This window comes from Balaenoptera acutorostrata, chromosome X, assembly GCF_949987535.1.
Source record: "Balaenoptera acutorostrata chromosome X, mBalAcu1.1, whole genome shotgun sequence".
NCBI lineage: Eukaryota > Metazoa > Chordata > Mammalia > Artiodactyla > Balaenopteridae > Balaenoptera > Balaenoptera acutorostrata.
Genome location: NC_080085.1, coordinates 130,499,046 through 130,514,726, shown reverse-complemented (window position 1 = coordinate 130,514,726; position 15,681 = coordinate 130,499,046).

Below are 15,681 nucleotides of genomic sequence, written 5' to 3'. Positions count from 1 at the left end.
CCTAAAAGCACTCTTAAAAACAATGGAGGTTGTTATGACAAGCAGTTAAGTGGATACTGGTACATCTATTAGAGACATAAGCTAAACCACAGGCTAGATAGTTTGCCAGAAAGAACCAGAGAAAGAGATAGCTAAGGCCCTACTGGATCAGAACAAGTCTCAAAAATTGAACTCAAAAACTGTATCTGTAAAGGAGTCCAAATTTAATGGGATCAGTCTGTGGAACAATTTATGTCCCAGAGCATAGTTTAGTTGAAAACAATCAAGAACTGGTCAGTAATCACTGGAGTTTAAAGATGGTGTGGTCAGGTAAAGAGACAAAGGCAGGTATGCTAAAACCACTGTCATTCTAGGATGACTGTGCATATGCCTGAAGTTTGCCTTCTGAAGAGTGACACCAGAGGTTGCACTCTGTGGGGGAAATACACTTCACTAAGATAATATAGCTAGTCATCAAATAACTAAGTAAAGAAATAACAAAACAAGCCTCAGAATGGGCAGCAATTCCAAGAGTTGCTACAGTGAATTACCCAAAATGTTGTTTCCAACAAAATATCATGAGACATGCTAAGAAACATGAATGCCTAACCCATACGTGGGGAAAGAGCAGGCAACAGAAACTGCCCACAAGAGCAGCCACATGTCAGATTTAAAAAAGACTTCAAAGTAGTCCTTATGAATATGTTCACAGAACTAAAATAAACCATGTTTAAAGGAGTAAATAGAGATATGAAGACAATATCTCATCAAATAGAGAATATTAACAAAGAGAAATTATTTTTAAAGAGAACTAAATGAAAATTCTTGATTTGAAACATTTAAAAACTCAAAATTGACTAGAGGGACTCAACAGTAAATAATAAATGGTAGAAGAAAGTATCAGCAAATTTAGTGAAACAGGAATAAAGTTTATGCAATCTGAAAACAGAACAAAAAGAATGAAGGAAACTGAATATAGTCTCAGAGAAATGTGGGATACCAATAAGCACACCATAATACACATGATGGGAAATAGCAGAGGTAGAGAAGAGAGAGAAAGGAGAAGAAAAATATTTAAGTAAACAATGGCAAAAAACATCCAAATTTGATGACAAAAATTAATCTAGACACTCAAGAAGCCCAAAGAACTCAAGTAGGATAAAGACAATGAGGTTCACAAACAGATACATCATCATAAAAATGCTGAAAGCCAAAGAAAAAGAAAATCTTGAAGGCAACAATAGTAAAATGACTTCTCACTCACAAGAGAACATCAATAAGAATAATAGTTTATTTTATATCAGAAACAATGGAGGACAGAAGACAGGGAGACAATATACTGTAAATGCTCAAAGAACAAATTATCAACCAAGAATGCTGTATTCAGCAGAGGTATTAGTCAAAAAAGGTGAAATAGACATTCCCAAAATTTAAAAAAATTGACAGTTTTTAAAATTGAACTCAATTTATAAATTATATTACTTTCCAGTGTACAACATAGTGATTCAATATTTTTTTAGATTATACTCCATCTGAAGTTATTATAAAATATTGCCTGTGCTGTACATTACATCCTTGTATCATTTATTTTATACCTAGTACTTTGTACCTCTTAATCTCCTTCCCCTATTTTGCCCCTCCCCCCACCATGCACCCCACTGATAACCTCTAGTTTGATCTCTGTATCTGTGAGTCTGTTTCTATTTTGTTATATTCATTTATTCATTCATTCATTTATTTACCTACTTAAATACTTAATACTTAAGTATAGTTGATTTATAATATTGTGTTAGTTTCAGGTATACAGATTCAGATTCTTTTCCATTATAGATTATTGCAAGATATTAAATATAGTTCCCTGTGCTTTACAGTAAATCCTTGTGGTTTATCTATTTTATATAAAGTGGTTTGCGTCTGTTAATCCTATACTCCTAATTTATCCCTCCCCCTTCCCTTTCCCCTTTGGTAACCATAAGTTTCTTTTCTATGTCTGTGAGTCTGTTTCTGTTTTGTAAATAAGATGATTTGTATTATTTTTTTAGATTCCACATATAAGTGATATCATGTGATATTTGTCTTTCTCTGTCTGACTTACTTCACTTAGTATGATAATCTCTGTGTCCATCCATGTTGCTGCAAATGGCATTATTTCATTTTTTTTTATGACTGAGTAATATTCCATTGTAGATATATACCACATCTTCTTTATCCAATTATCTGTTGATGGACATTTAGGGTGTTTCCATGTCTCAGCTATTGTAAATAGTGCTGCTATGAACATTGGGGTGCATGTATCTTTTTGAATTAAGAGTTTTCTCTGGATATATGCCCTGGAGTGGGATTGCAGTATCATATGGTAGCTCTATTTTTAGTTTTCTAAGGAACCTCCATACTGTTCTCCATAGTGGTTGCACCAATTTATATTCCCACCAACAATGTAGGAGAGTTCCCTTTTCTCCACACCCTCTCCAGCATTTATTATTTGTAGACTTTTTGATGATGGCCATTCTGACTGATGTGGGGTGATACCTCATTTGCATTTCTCTAATAATTAGCGATATGGAGCATCTTTTCATTGCCTGTTGGTCATCTGTATGTCTTCTTTGGAGAAATGTCTATTTAAGTCTTCTGCCCATTTTTTGATTGGGTTGTTTGTTTTGTTTTGTTTTGATATTGGTTGTATGAGCTGTCTGTATATTTTGGAAATTAAGCCCTTGTCAGTTGCATCATATACAAATAATTTCTCCCAGTTAGTAGGCTGTATTTTCATTTTCTTCATGGTTTCCTTTGATGTGCAAAAGCTTTTAAGTTTGATTAGGTCCCTTTTTTTTGCTTTTTACTAGAGCTCTATTTTCTTCCTTTTTTTTTTGAGGTCCCATTTATTTATTTTCACTTTTTTTTTTTTTTTTTTTTGCTTTTTACTAGAGCTCTATTTTCTTCCTTGTTTTTTTTGAGGTCCCATTTATTTATTTTCACTTTTTTTTTTTTTTGCCTTGGGAGATTGATGTAAAAAAGCATTACTTCAATTTATGTCTGAGAATGTTTTGCCTATGTTTTCTTCTAGCAGTTTTATGGTGTCATATCTTATATTTAAGACTTTAAGCCATTTTGAGTTTACTTTTGTGTATGGTGTGAGGATGTGTTCTAACTTCATTGATTTACATGGGGCTGTCCAGCTTTCCCAAAACCACTTGCTGAAGAGACTGTCTTTTCTCCATTGTATAATCCTGCCTCCTTTGTAGAAGATTAATTGACCGTAGGTGTGTGGGTTTATTTCTGGGCTCTCTATTCTGTTTCATTGATCTATTTGTCTGTTTTTGCACCAATACCATGCTATTTTGATTACTGTAGCTTTGTAGTATTCTCTAAAGTCTGGGAGGGTTAAGCCTCCCACTTTGTTCTTTTTCCTCAGAATTGCTTTGGCAATTCTGGGTCTTTTGTGTTTCCATATAAATTTTATGATTATTTGTTCTAGCTCTGTGAAAAATGTCATGGATAATATGATAGAGATTGCATTAAATCTGTACATTGCTTTGAGTTGTATGGCCATTTTAACAATATTAATTCTTCCAATCCAAGAGCATGGGATAACTTTCCATTTCTTTGTATCATTTTCAATTTCCTTTATCAATGCTTTATTGTTCTCAGTGTATAGCTCTTTCACATCCTTGGTTAGGTTTATCCCTAGTTATTTTTTTAACACCATTTTAAATGGGATTTTTAAAAAACAATATTCAGAGAAAATTTATACCCTTAAATGCATTCATTAGAAATTATTCAGTAAACAAGAAACACTGAAATTAAATAAATTCCATATTCAATTCAATAAGCTAGAAAAAGAACATCAATGTTAACCAAAGAAATATAAGATGAAAGAAATAATCAAAATAATATCAGATACTAATAAAACAGAAAATACACAAACAAGAAAAACTTAATAAACTCAAACATTAAGGTAGTTATTAAAAATAATTTAACACATCTCTGGCAAGTCTTGAGAAATAAAATTCGAATGGACATGAAAAAGAAGAAAAGGTGACATTTAAAAATATATTAGAGAATTTAAATCTTAAAATAGTACAATAAACAACTTTTAGCCAGAAGACTTGACAATTCATATTAAATGGACAATATTTTAGGAAATAAATCACTAATATATTACCAAGGTTGACTGAAGAATAGAAAATGCACATAGTCTTTGACCTAGAAACATTCTACTACTATGAAATCATTCTAAAGATGTATTCTCATATATGCAAAATAACATGCATTCAAGGTTACTGGCAGTGTCAGGGCTTACAACAGCAAAAAATAGAAATAACCTAGTGACCTATTGAAGCCAAACCTTTTCTCTTGGATAACACTGGATCACCCTTGTGCAGACTCAAAAAGATTCCAATAGACTGACTGGCCTGAGGTCTCAGTCCTTCAAATTAAGCCTTAAGCTGTGGTTATAATGGTCTGTTCAAAATAAAAATCTGGTAGTGGGTACATGGGTATCTGTATCATTATTTTCTAACTATGTAATTTTTTTAATTTGTCAAAATAAAGTTTAAAATTTTCATTAAAAATGTAGTACACTTTCATTTTCAGCTGTCACATGTAAAGTACTTAGAAGTTTTCACTCCCATCATTACAGTAAGGAAAATGCTGAATAAACTGAAAATCAATCATTTTTCTTAGACTCATCAGATAATTGAGGTTACACATAAAACTGCCACTCCAAAATTGGGAAAGAAAGTGAATAAAGACAAACACAGCTGAGAGCAGCTTACCAGTAATAGAAGTCATGGAGCTATAAATTGGTAGGAACACTTAAATGGCATTACATTAATTAAACAAGGAAGCCTTTAGACTGAGGTGGCTCCAACACCATGGCAGCCTATGTAACCAAACCAAAATCTAAACCTATAAATGCCTCAAGGTTACAAAATTGAAATCTAAAAGCAACCAATCACAAATAGCCAACTAGGCCTTAAGCTATAGCCAATCAACAATTTCCTTACTTTGCTTCTACCTTTTCTCTATAAAAGGCTTTTCCTGAGCTCCTGTCAATGAAGTGCTCCTAACCACTTCCAGTTTGGTGCTGCCCAGTTCAAATTTATTTTTGATCAAATAAAGTGTTACAATTTTAAATATACCTCAGTTTATCTTTCAACAATGGAAACATTGACAGTTTTCTGGAGGCTGAATATAAACTAGCATGAGACGAAGAAACTCCAGAATCTGTAGTCTTATGGGAGCACTTTTTAAAAAGTGCTTTATAAAAAGCTTTATAAAAAGCTATACTTTTTATAGCTTTTACCTCCAAGAATCCCATCAGATTTTCATAGTGAGTAGCCAAGAAAAATCACCTCATGTCTTTGGCATTGGGAGGGGGAAAGCTACAATTTTTTAAATACACATAGTACATTCTCCATAACAAAGATGGACTCTCTAGTAAAAAAGAGTTTACCAAAGTCTTATCTCATGTAGGCAGAAGGGCAATTAACTTACTCCAGCTACCTCTAGCATTCTTGTCTCACCTAAGCTGGGAGGGGCAGTAAGAAAAATTTCTGAAGGACACAGCCCAGAAAAATAGATATACTAAAAGACTGAGATTCAATCATAATATTATAGAAGTCTTCTTTCTCCTGTCCCCTCTATATCAATGTCTCCATTATAATGACAACAGTAGATTATAGCTGAAAGAACTGCAAGACAAGAATCTATTTAAGATGTAGTTCCTAGGGAAACCCAAAAACAACAGAAGAGGGAAAAAAAGGATGCAGATGAATTTTAAGCCTCTGGCATCTACAGGTGCAATACTAGCCAAACTGACATAAAACCTCACACTATAAAGGCCAATTTACTTCAGTTCCTACTGTCCAATATAATGTGTCTGGCATTTCAAAAAAAGATTACATGGCATGCTAAAAGGCAAGAAAAAATACAGTCTGAAGAGACAAAGCAAGCATCAGAAACAGACTCAGATATGACAAAGATGTGGAAATTATCAGACAGGGAATTTAAAATAATTGACTTACATGTCAAGGGCTGTAATTGAAAAAGGAGACAATATGCAAGACAGATAGTAAGCAGATGTAAGCTGTGATATGGGAAGTCTAAGAAAGATTTGAAAGGAAATGCTAGAAAAAAACCACTGATAACATAAACTAAGAATGCTTTTGGTGAGCTCAACAGACTGGACATAGCTGAGGAAAGAATCAGTAAGCTTAAAAATATGTCAGTAGAAATCCCCTAAACTGAAATAAAAAAATGAAAAAAAAGGGAAAAAACAAAACAAAACAGAATATCCAAGAATGGTGGGACAATTTCAGAAGGTGTACTATTTAAGTAACTGGAATATCAGAGGAAGGAGAAGAAAGAGAATTTAATTCATAAATTAAACAATACACATCCAAATACCTCTGGGTCAGTGAAGAAGCCCCAATATAAATGTTTTGATATTTTGAATTCTTACCAAAAAATGCAAATAATAAAAAACTGGAATATAGCAAAAATAGTGCTTAGGGATAAATTAATAGCACTTAATGTATTAGAGGAAAAAAAAAAGATCTAAAATCAAAACCTAAGATTACACCTTAGGAGTCTAGAGAAAGAAGAGCAAATTAAGCCAAAGGCAAGCAGAAGAAAAGAAATAAGAATTTCTGCAGAAATCAATGAAATTAAAAACAGGAAAACAATATAGAAAATCAGTGAAACCAAAACTAGTTATCTGAAAAGATCAACAAAATTGATAATCGTCTAACAAGGCTAATAAAAAAATTAGATGACATAGATGACCAATATAAGGAAATGAAGGAATATTATGACAACTCTATGTCCACAAATTTAATACATTAGATAAGCTTATCTCCAATGACACAAACCATAAGAACTCACACAAAGATAAAAATGTAACCTGAATAAACCTATATCTACTAAATAAACTAAGTCAATAATTAATATCCTTCAAAAGAGAAATCACTAGGCCAAAATGGTTTCACTGGTGAATTCTACCAAACTTTTAAAGAAGAATTAACAGCAATCCTCCACAGGATCTTCCAAAAAATAAAGCAGAGGGAACACTCTTAACTCATTCTGTGAGACCATTACCCTAACACCAAAACCAGTTAAAGGTATTACAAGAAAGGAAAACTACAGACCAATATCTCTCATGAACATAGATCCAATTACCTTCAATAAAATATAAGCAAATCAAGTCCAACATGGATAAAAATAATTATACACCATGACCAAGTGAGATTTATTCCAGGTATCCAAAGCTGCTTTGACATTAAAAGATCAATTAATGAAATTTATGACATCAACAAGCTAAAGAAAAAATATCATATTATCATATCAACTGATGCAGAAAAAGCATTTGTTAAAATCCAACACATATTCATGATAAAAATAGTCTCAGTAAACTAGGAATAGAAGGAAATTTCCTCAATGCTTGCCACCTATGATCAGGAAAAAGGCAAGGATGTCTCCTCTGAGATCTCCTATTTGATGTTGCACTGGAAGTTCTAGCTAGCACAATAAGAAAAGTAAAGTAGAGAAAAGAAGGATAAGATGTATAATTGGGGAAGGAAAAATTACATCTCCTTTGTTCACTGAAGAAATGTTTGTTTATGTAGAAAATCCCATAGAATTGATAACAACAACAAAAAACTCTTGGAACTAAAAAGTGACTGTAGCAACGCCACAGGAAACAGGATTAATATTTAAAAAGTCAATTGCTTTTCTACATACTGGCAATGAATAAAAGGACTTTTAAATTAAAAATAACATTTACACAAAAAAATAACATTTACAATACTCTCCCCCAAATAAAGTAACTAGGTATAAATCTAACAAAATCTAGGTATAAATCTAGACAAAATTTTATACCTTTCACAAAAATTAACACCAAATAACCTGTAGACCTACATGTAAACTGAAGAAACTATAAAATCTCCATAAGAAAACATAGGAGAAAACTTACATGACCTTAGAATCAGTGATGAGTTTTTAAAATACAACACCAAAAGCATGATGACTGAAAGGAAAAATTGATAAGTTAGATTTAAAAAATGTTTTTTTAAATGTGAACTCTGTGAAAGACTATTAAGAGAATGAAAAGACGAGCCATACACTGGGAGAAAATAGTTGCAAAATATCTATCTGATAAAAGGCTTGCATACAAAATGCAGAGAACTCTTAAAATTCAACAATAGAAAACAAACAACTCATTTAAAAACTAGGCAAAATATCTAAGCAGATATCTCACCAAAGAAAATATACAGGTGGCAAACAAGCATAGGAAAAGATGCTGAATATAATTCGTTATTAGGGAATTGCAAATTAAACAATGAGATACCTTTACCTACTGGAATGTCTAAAATTGAAAAAAACTTACACGCCCAATAGCTGATGAGAACGCAGAGTAAAAGGGAACTATCATTCACTTCTGGTAGGAATGCAAAATGGTACATCCAATTTGGAAGACAATTTGGCATTTTCTTTAAAAACTGAACATAGTCTTACCATAAGATCCAGCAAGCATACCCCTGGATATTTACCCAACTGATTTAAAAACTTATGTCCACACAAAAACCTGCACATCATGCAAAACTGTAAGCAACCAAGATGTCCTTCAACAAATGAATGGATAAATAAACTGTTACAACCTTACAATGGAATGCTATTCATCAATAAAAAAAGAATTACAAGATGTGCAAAGGTATAAATAAATCTTGCATGCATATTATTAAGTGAAATAAGCCAGTTCCAAAAGAGTAGAGAGTGTGTGATTCCATTTATATCACATTCTGGAAAGGGAAACAAATCATAGAAATGGTAAACATATAAAAAATGGTTTAAATAGTTTAACAAAGGGGATTTATTAGGGCAGTGAAGCTATTGTTTATGATACTGTAATGGTGAATACATGACAGTATGTATTAGTCAAAAAAGAACTTGACAGTCATAATGTATGAAAATAAAAATAATTAATTTAGGCGGTCAAGGAATCCCAGGTTGGATTGCGGAATGTGGCAAAATATTCTAACTGCATTAAAAATGTATGAAACAACCTCACTGAAAGGTATGAAGGGAAAGTTGCTGCCCTAAGTAACTTTAGAGATGAGTATTATAAGATTAAAGTCAAAAGAAACTGCACATAAGTTCTGTACTCTAGTTGGTACAGTTGTTTCCCACAGTAGTACAGTTTCACAATTCTGAAACCACTATCCATGTATACTGGAATTGAACAATTAATTAAATAGATTGGTGGATGGTGGGAGTCAAGTTTCTCATTATTAGAGTGGGATGTTACAAGTAAGCAAGGGGAGGATGATGTGATAATGGATTAGAGTTGGAAACATCAGCATAAACTCACATTGACCTTTATATAGCTACAGATGGCTACAAATATAAATATTCATGGGTATGTGTGCACACACAGTTTAATATACACTTACATATTTCATTGTTCTGTTACTTGAGAGGGCCTATAAGTAACAACTCCCCCATAGCAACAAGCATACCTAGCACTGAGATCTAAGTTTCTTTCTTTCTTTCTTTCTTTCTTTCTTTCTTTCTTTCTTTCTTTCTTTCTTTCTTTATTTTTGGCTGCATTGGGTCTTCATTGCTGTGCGCAGTCTTCCTCTAACTGCAGCGAGCAGGAGCTACTCTTCATTGCGGTGTGTGGGCTTCTCATTGCGGTGGCTTCTCTTGTTGTGGAGCATGGGATCTAGGCACGTGGGCTTCAGTAGTTGTGGCACGCGGACTCTAGAGCATAGGCTCAGTAGTTGTGGTGCACGGGCTTAGTTGCTCTGTTGCATGTGGGATCTTCCTGGACCAGGGCTTGAACCCGTGTCCTCTGCATTGGCAGGTGGATTCTTAACCACTGCGCCATCAGGGAAGCCCTTAAGTTTCTTTTTTTAATTTTATTTTTCTAAACTGAAGTACAGTTGATTTACAATGTTGTGTCAATCTCTGCTGTGCAAAAAAGTGGCTCAGTTATACACATATATATATATTTTTCATACTCTTTTCCATTATGGTTTACCCCAGGATATTGAATACAGTTCCCTGTGCTATACAGTAGGACCTTGTTGTTTATCCATCCTATATACAATAATTTACATCTGCCAATCCCACACTCCTAGTCTTTCCCCCCCCCCACCCCTTCCCCTTGGTAACCACAAGTCTGTTCTCTATGTCTGTGTGTCTGTTTCTGTTTTGTAGATAGGTTCATTTGTGCCATATTTTAGATTCCACATATAAGTGATATCATATGGTATTCATCTTTCTCTTTCTGACTTACTTCACTTAGTATGATAATCACTAGTTGCATCCATGTTGCTGCAAATAGCATTATTTCATTCTTTTTTATGGCTGAGTAATATTCCATTGTATATATGTGCCACATCTTCTTTATCCATTCATCTGTCAATGGACATTTAGGTTGCTTCCATGTCTTGGCTATTGTGAATAGTGCTGCTATGAACACAGGGGTGCATGTATCTTTTTATTTATTTATTTATTTATTTATTTATTTTTGGCTGTGTTGGGTCTTCGTTTCTGTGCGAGGGCTTTCTCTAGTTGTGGCAAGTGGGGGCCACTCTTCATCGCAGTGCATGGGCCTCTCACTATCGCGGCCTCTCTTGTTGCGGAGCACAGGCTCCAGACACGCAGGCTCAGTAGTTGTGGCTCACGGGCCCAGTTGCTCCGCGGCATGTGGGATCTTCCCAGACCAGGGCTCGAACCCGTGTCCCCTGCATTAGCAGGCAGATTCTCAACCACTGCCCCACCAGGGAAGCCCGCATGTATCTTTTTGAATTATAGTTTGGTCCAGGTGGATCTAAGTTTCTTAAAATCATCATCTAATAAAAAGAACTAGGGTTATTTGGAGAAATGGCTGATTCTAGAACTAAGGCAGTAGATATACAAAATGAGTCTGGGGTATGTTGTAGTGTCAGAAAGTAAGGTCTGAAGAATATGTTAAGGGACACCACAAATGTTGCATTTGGCAAAATTCATACTGAGAGAAACTAAACAAAACACAAATCCTTTCTTTTTTTTTCAAAAAAATTAATTGCAAGGAAAAAGAGGTAAAAGGGAAGGAATTACAGATTAAAAAAGACTTAAGAGATATAAAAAACAACTGTAGTGATTAGAACCTATTCGGACACTGATTCAAAGAAACTAATTTTTTTAAAGTATATATCTGCTAGGTAAATATGAAAAATACTTGGGCATTTGAAGATTACTTATTTAAGTTTTTAGAAAAGTATTATATTGGATTTATGTAACATAAAGAGTCTGTCTTTTATGAAGTCATATGAAAAATTTAGAAATAAAATGGTATGATGTTTTGAATATGCTTCAAGTTATTCCAGTAGCAAGAAATGGGGGAAGGTGAGGGTACAACTGGAACCAGATTGTATTGAAGCTTGTTGATGCTGAGTGTCAGGTATACTGGGTTCATTATATTATAGAATAAAGAGAACTGGAATCTCTTTATTGTTGTATATGTTTGATAATTTCTGTAATAAAAAGTTATTATTATAAATATCATGCCATTAAATTTGAAATCCTAAGTGAAATTGACCACTTAAAAGTGGTCAATTAATTATTATTAATCAAACAATATAAACTGAAACAGTATTCAAAACTCAAGCTACCATCAAATATTCCAGCACAAGGCAGTTTTGGAAGCCAGTTTTACCAAATATTCAGGGAGAAACAAATTACCATCTTATGTAAACTCTTCCAAAGCATATAAAAACGGTCAATTATTCAACTCATTTTGCCAGGCTATTGCTCCTTGATTCGAAAACCAGATGAGAACACCCCATGAAAAGAACACTTAAGCCATGCTCACTCACATAGAAGCAAATATTCTAAATAATTTCATAGCATATTCAACATAGCAGTGAATTAAATGAACAAATGGGCTGTGTCTGAGGAATAAAAATATGATTTAACATTAGAAAATACTTTCAATTATAATTCCCTGTACAAATTAGAGGAGGATAAACACTTGATCACATCAATGGGTACATAAAAGCCTTTAAAAGAAATTCAACAAAAGTTTGTGGTTTTTAAAAAAAAAGTAAGCTAACATTAGAATAGAACTTCAATTTCCTAAAGTCTATTGCAAACACATTTAAATGTGAAATACTAGAAGAAATTCCATTAAAGCCAGGGACAGACAACACAGAAATGAATGTTCTCTCCTCTACTGTTCAAAACTGCACTGGGACACATAAAGCAATGAATGTCAAAATAAAAAGAAATATGAATATTGAAAAGAAAGATAATATTTGGTGACAATATTATCTATAAAATATGTGGAGTATTTGAACGATTGAGAGACTTCATAGAAATGTATATGGAAGATCATTATAGCAAAATCAAGAAGCTTGCCATCTAAAAGCAATAACTAGTTAGAACATGAAATAGAGAATACCTCATTCACAATGGCAACAAAGTCAAGAAAATTACCTAAAAAGAATCCTAAGAAACATGTACAAGATATTAATGGAGGCAAATATAAAAGCTTTCTTATTGATTCAGCCAGAAGTCCCAAATAAATCGAGCAGTGAAACATATTCATTAATGGGGAACAGAAGATTACAAAGATGTGAATTATCCTTAAATTATTTACTGATTTAGTGTCTTACCTGTAGATGCCAAGATGACCATCAGGTTCAGATTGCGGACTTCCACTCCCCAAATCAATTCTCAATAACTATAGAAAGGAGGGGGGCGGAAATCAACAACAAAATCTAAACAACAAAACTTGAGACACCCCTGGGGAAGACTGATGGCTGTGAGGAGCTCTTTCCTGTGTTTGGGGAGTAGGGGTGGGGAGAAGCGTGGAAGTTGGGGAGGGGCTGTAGGCTGCAGAGATGCAGATGGCAGGATGGATAAGGAGAAAAGATTTTAAACTTCTGCCTTTTTCATTGCACAAACCAGAGGCAGGCCCTCTGACCACAGATACCAGTAGCCCTGGGATAGTATCAGGACAGCAGGAGAGATGAGATAATTGAGGTAGTAGGGCCCCAAAGTCTGTGCTAATAACCACCTGAAACCATTTTCGTGTGTTAAAATCAAAAACAAATGGAGACTAACCTTGAAAAATTCCCTGAGCAGATAAAACCAATTTAGTCATACAAACAAAGCTTAATTTAGCTTATTTTTCAGGACTGACTTGATCTGGGTCATTTCTTGCTTATGCTTCTGGAAATCATAAGCAAAACTTAAATTGTTTCCCAAAATTGATATGAGGTAATCACTAACCAATTCCCTATCATTTAAGAAAATTCAAATATTATAACCAACCACTGTGAAGAATAAACAGTCACTGCCTTCCCACTATATAAGCTGCTTTATAACAATATACCCCTGAGCCTCATTCCATGTTTGGTTTGAGTGCTCTGTGTTCACAGACTGTCTTTTTAGCATGCACAGAATAAACTTTTACTAATTACTACTCCAGTGATTCATTGGTTTTACTTCTGTTATTTCCGAACTTTTGACAAGTGACTGAGGACTGGCTTTTCAAAAAATTATTTTCATAGAAGATAAAGAATGGACTGGAAATAGAACAGGAGCTATCAGAGTGATCCACACACTAAGTGTAGGTATTCTTTCATGAAATTTTATATATATTCTAAATATACACTTGGTAGAGATGTAAAAAATTTTTTTACTAGGAATGAGGGTTAAGAAAATGAAAGTTGGTGCTCTGGACTATGAAATGTTAGATAATTTCAAACGAGCAGGACCTCCCCTAATGCTGCTGCTCAGCCTCTTCCGTGCAGAAAATGAATCTTTTAGAACAAAATGTTTCCGAAGTCTGGCTGGCTGGTGAAGAGACTCCATTGAAAGGTTTGCTTCTTCTCTGACCCTCCCCCATGGTCAGGGGCGCTGCAGCTCCCCAGCTACAATCTAGTTTGTGCTACAGAATCATTCTCTACAAGGGATGCAGCTGACCAGATGCTCAGAGCTGACAGAGAGGGAGGTCTCCCAGCCAGCATTTAACCAAGGACCCAGGGGCCAAGTTGAGGACCCTCAGGAGTGAGGACTGAGGCTGGGGCATCCTCCCAGAAGGTCCAGACTATCCAGCTCCACACCTGATGACAGTTCTGGGAGACCCCTAGCAGAGCTGTCAGGCTGTGAGCCTCCCTCAGTTCTGCCCTGGGGATCTCAGAGCAGTGAGAGCCTTGCCTGGAAGGGGACATACTCAGGTCACAAGAGGGAGGAGTCTCAGGCCCTGCCGGGAGCCAAGGTGAAGATCTTGAAGGGGCATTGAAGGAACCTCCCAAACCAGAAGAGAGGGGTCCCAGCTTTACCCTGTCCCTGCAGTCAGCTCCCATTGGCCCCAAGTCAGAGGGATGTGGAAGCCCCTGACTTCCTTCTGGGGAAGCAGGGAATGCAGGTCTCAGGGAAGTGAGGCTTGGATAGAGGGATGTGTCTTTAGATCAGCAGAGAAAGGAGTCCCAGTACCTGCCAGGAGTCAAGACAAGGACCCTGAGGAAGGACGGAAGGGACCTTCAACCTCAGAACAGTAGTTAGCCCTACTCTGTCCCTGCTATAAGAGTAGGGAGGCCCCAACAAGCTGTAGCCTGATATGGTGGCCTCTGTCTTCTGCTGGGGGAGATGGTTTCAAGGAGGGAAAGGCATTGATCTGAAGGGGCTGGACTCAGGTAAGCAGAAGAGACGGCCCATGAACTGTCAGTATTCAAGGTGAGGACCCTGAGGGAGAACTGAGGGGACCCTGGACCCCAGAGCAGAGGGGGCTCTGGGAGGCCATGGGGCAGGATGATCACATGTAGCATTTCCTGACATCTGGATCTCAGAGAGACTGGGGACGTGGTACAAGGGGTGGGGCCTCAGGTGGGCAGAGGGGAGAATCCCAGGTCCGGCGTGGAGTTAAGGTGAGGGCCCTGAGGGAGGACTGAGGGGACCCTGGACCCCAGAACAGACTTGGCCCTTGGAGGCCATAGGGTGGGATGAGCACGTGCAGCACCTCCTGACATCCGGGTCTCAGAGACGCTGGGGAGGGGGTGTAAGGGGCGGGGACTCAGAGAGGCTGGGGAGGGGGTGTAAGGGCCGAGGTGTCTGGTGGGCACGGGAGAGAATCCCAGGTCCTGCGTGGAGTATAGGTGAGGGCCCTGAAGGAGGACTGAGGGGAACATGGACCCCAGAACAGACTTGGCCCTGGGAGGCCACAGGGCGGGATGAGCACGTGCAGCACCTCCTGACATCCGGGTCTCAGAGACGCTGGCGAGGGTGTGTAAGGGGCGTGGTCTCAGAGAGGCTGGGGAGGGGGTGTAAGGGGCGGGGACTCAGAGAGGTTTGGGAGAGGGCATAAGGGGCGGGGTCTCAGGCGGGCACAGGAGAGAATCCCAGGTCCTGCATGGAGTCAAGGTGAGGGCCCTGAAGGAGGACTGAGGGGAACATGGACCCCAGAACAGACTTGGCCCTGGGAGGCCACAGGGCGGGATGAGCACGTGCAGCACCTCCTGACATCCGGGTCTCAGAGACGCTGGGGAGGGGGTGTAAGGGGCGGGGTCTCAGAGACGCTGGGGAGGGGGTGTAAGGGGTGGAGTCTCAGAGAGGCTGGGGAGGGGGCGTAAGGGGCGGGGTGTCTGGTGGGCACGGGAGAGAATCCCAGGTCCTGCAAGGAGTCAAGGTGAGGGCCCTGAGGGAGGACTGAGG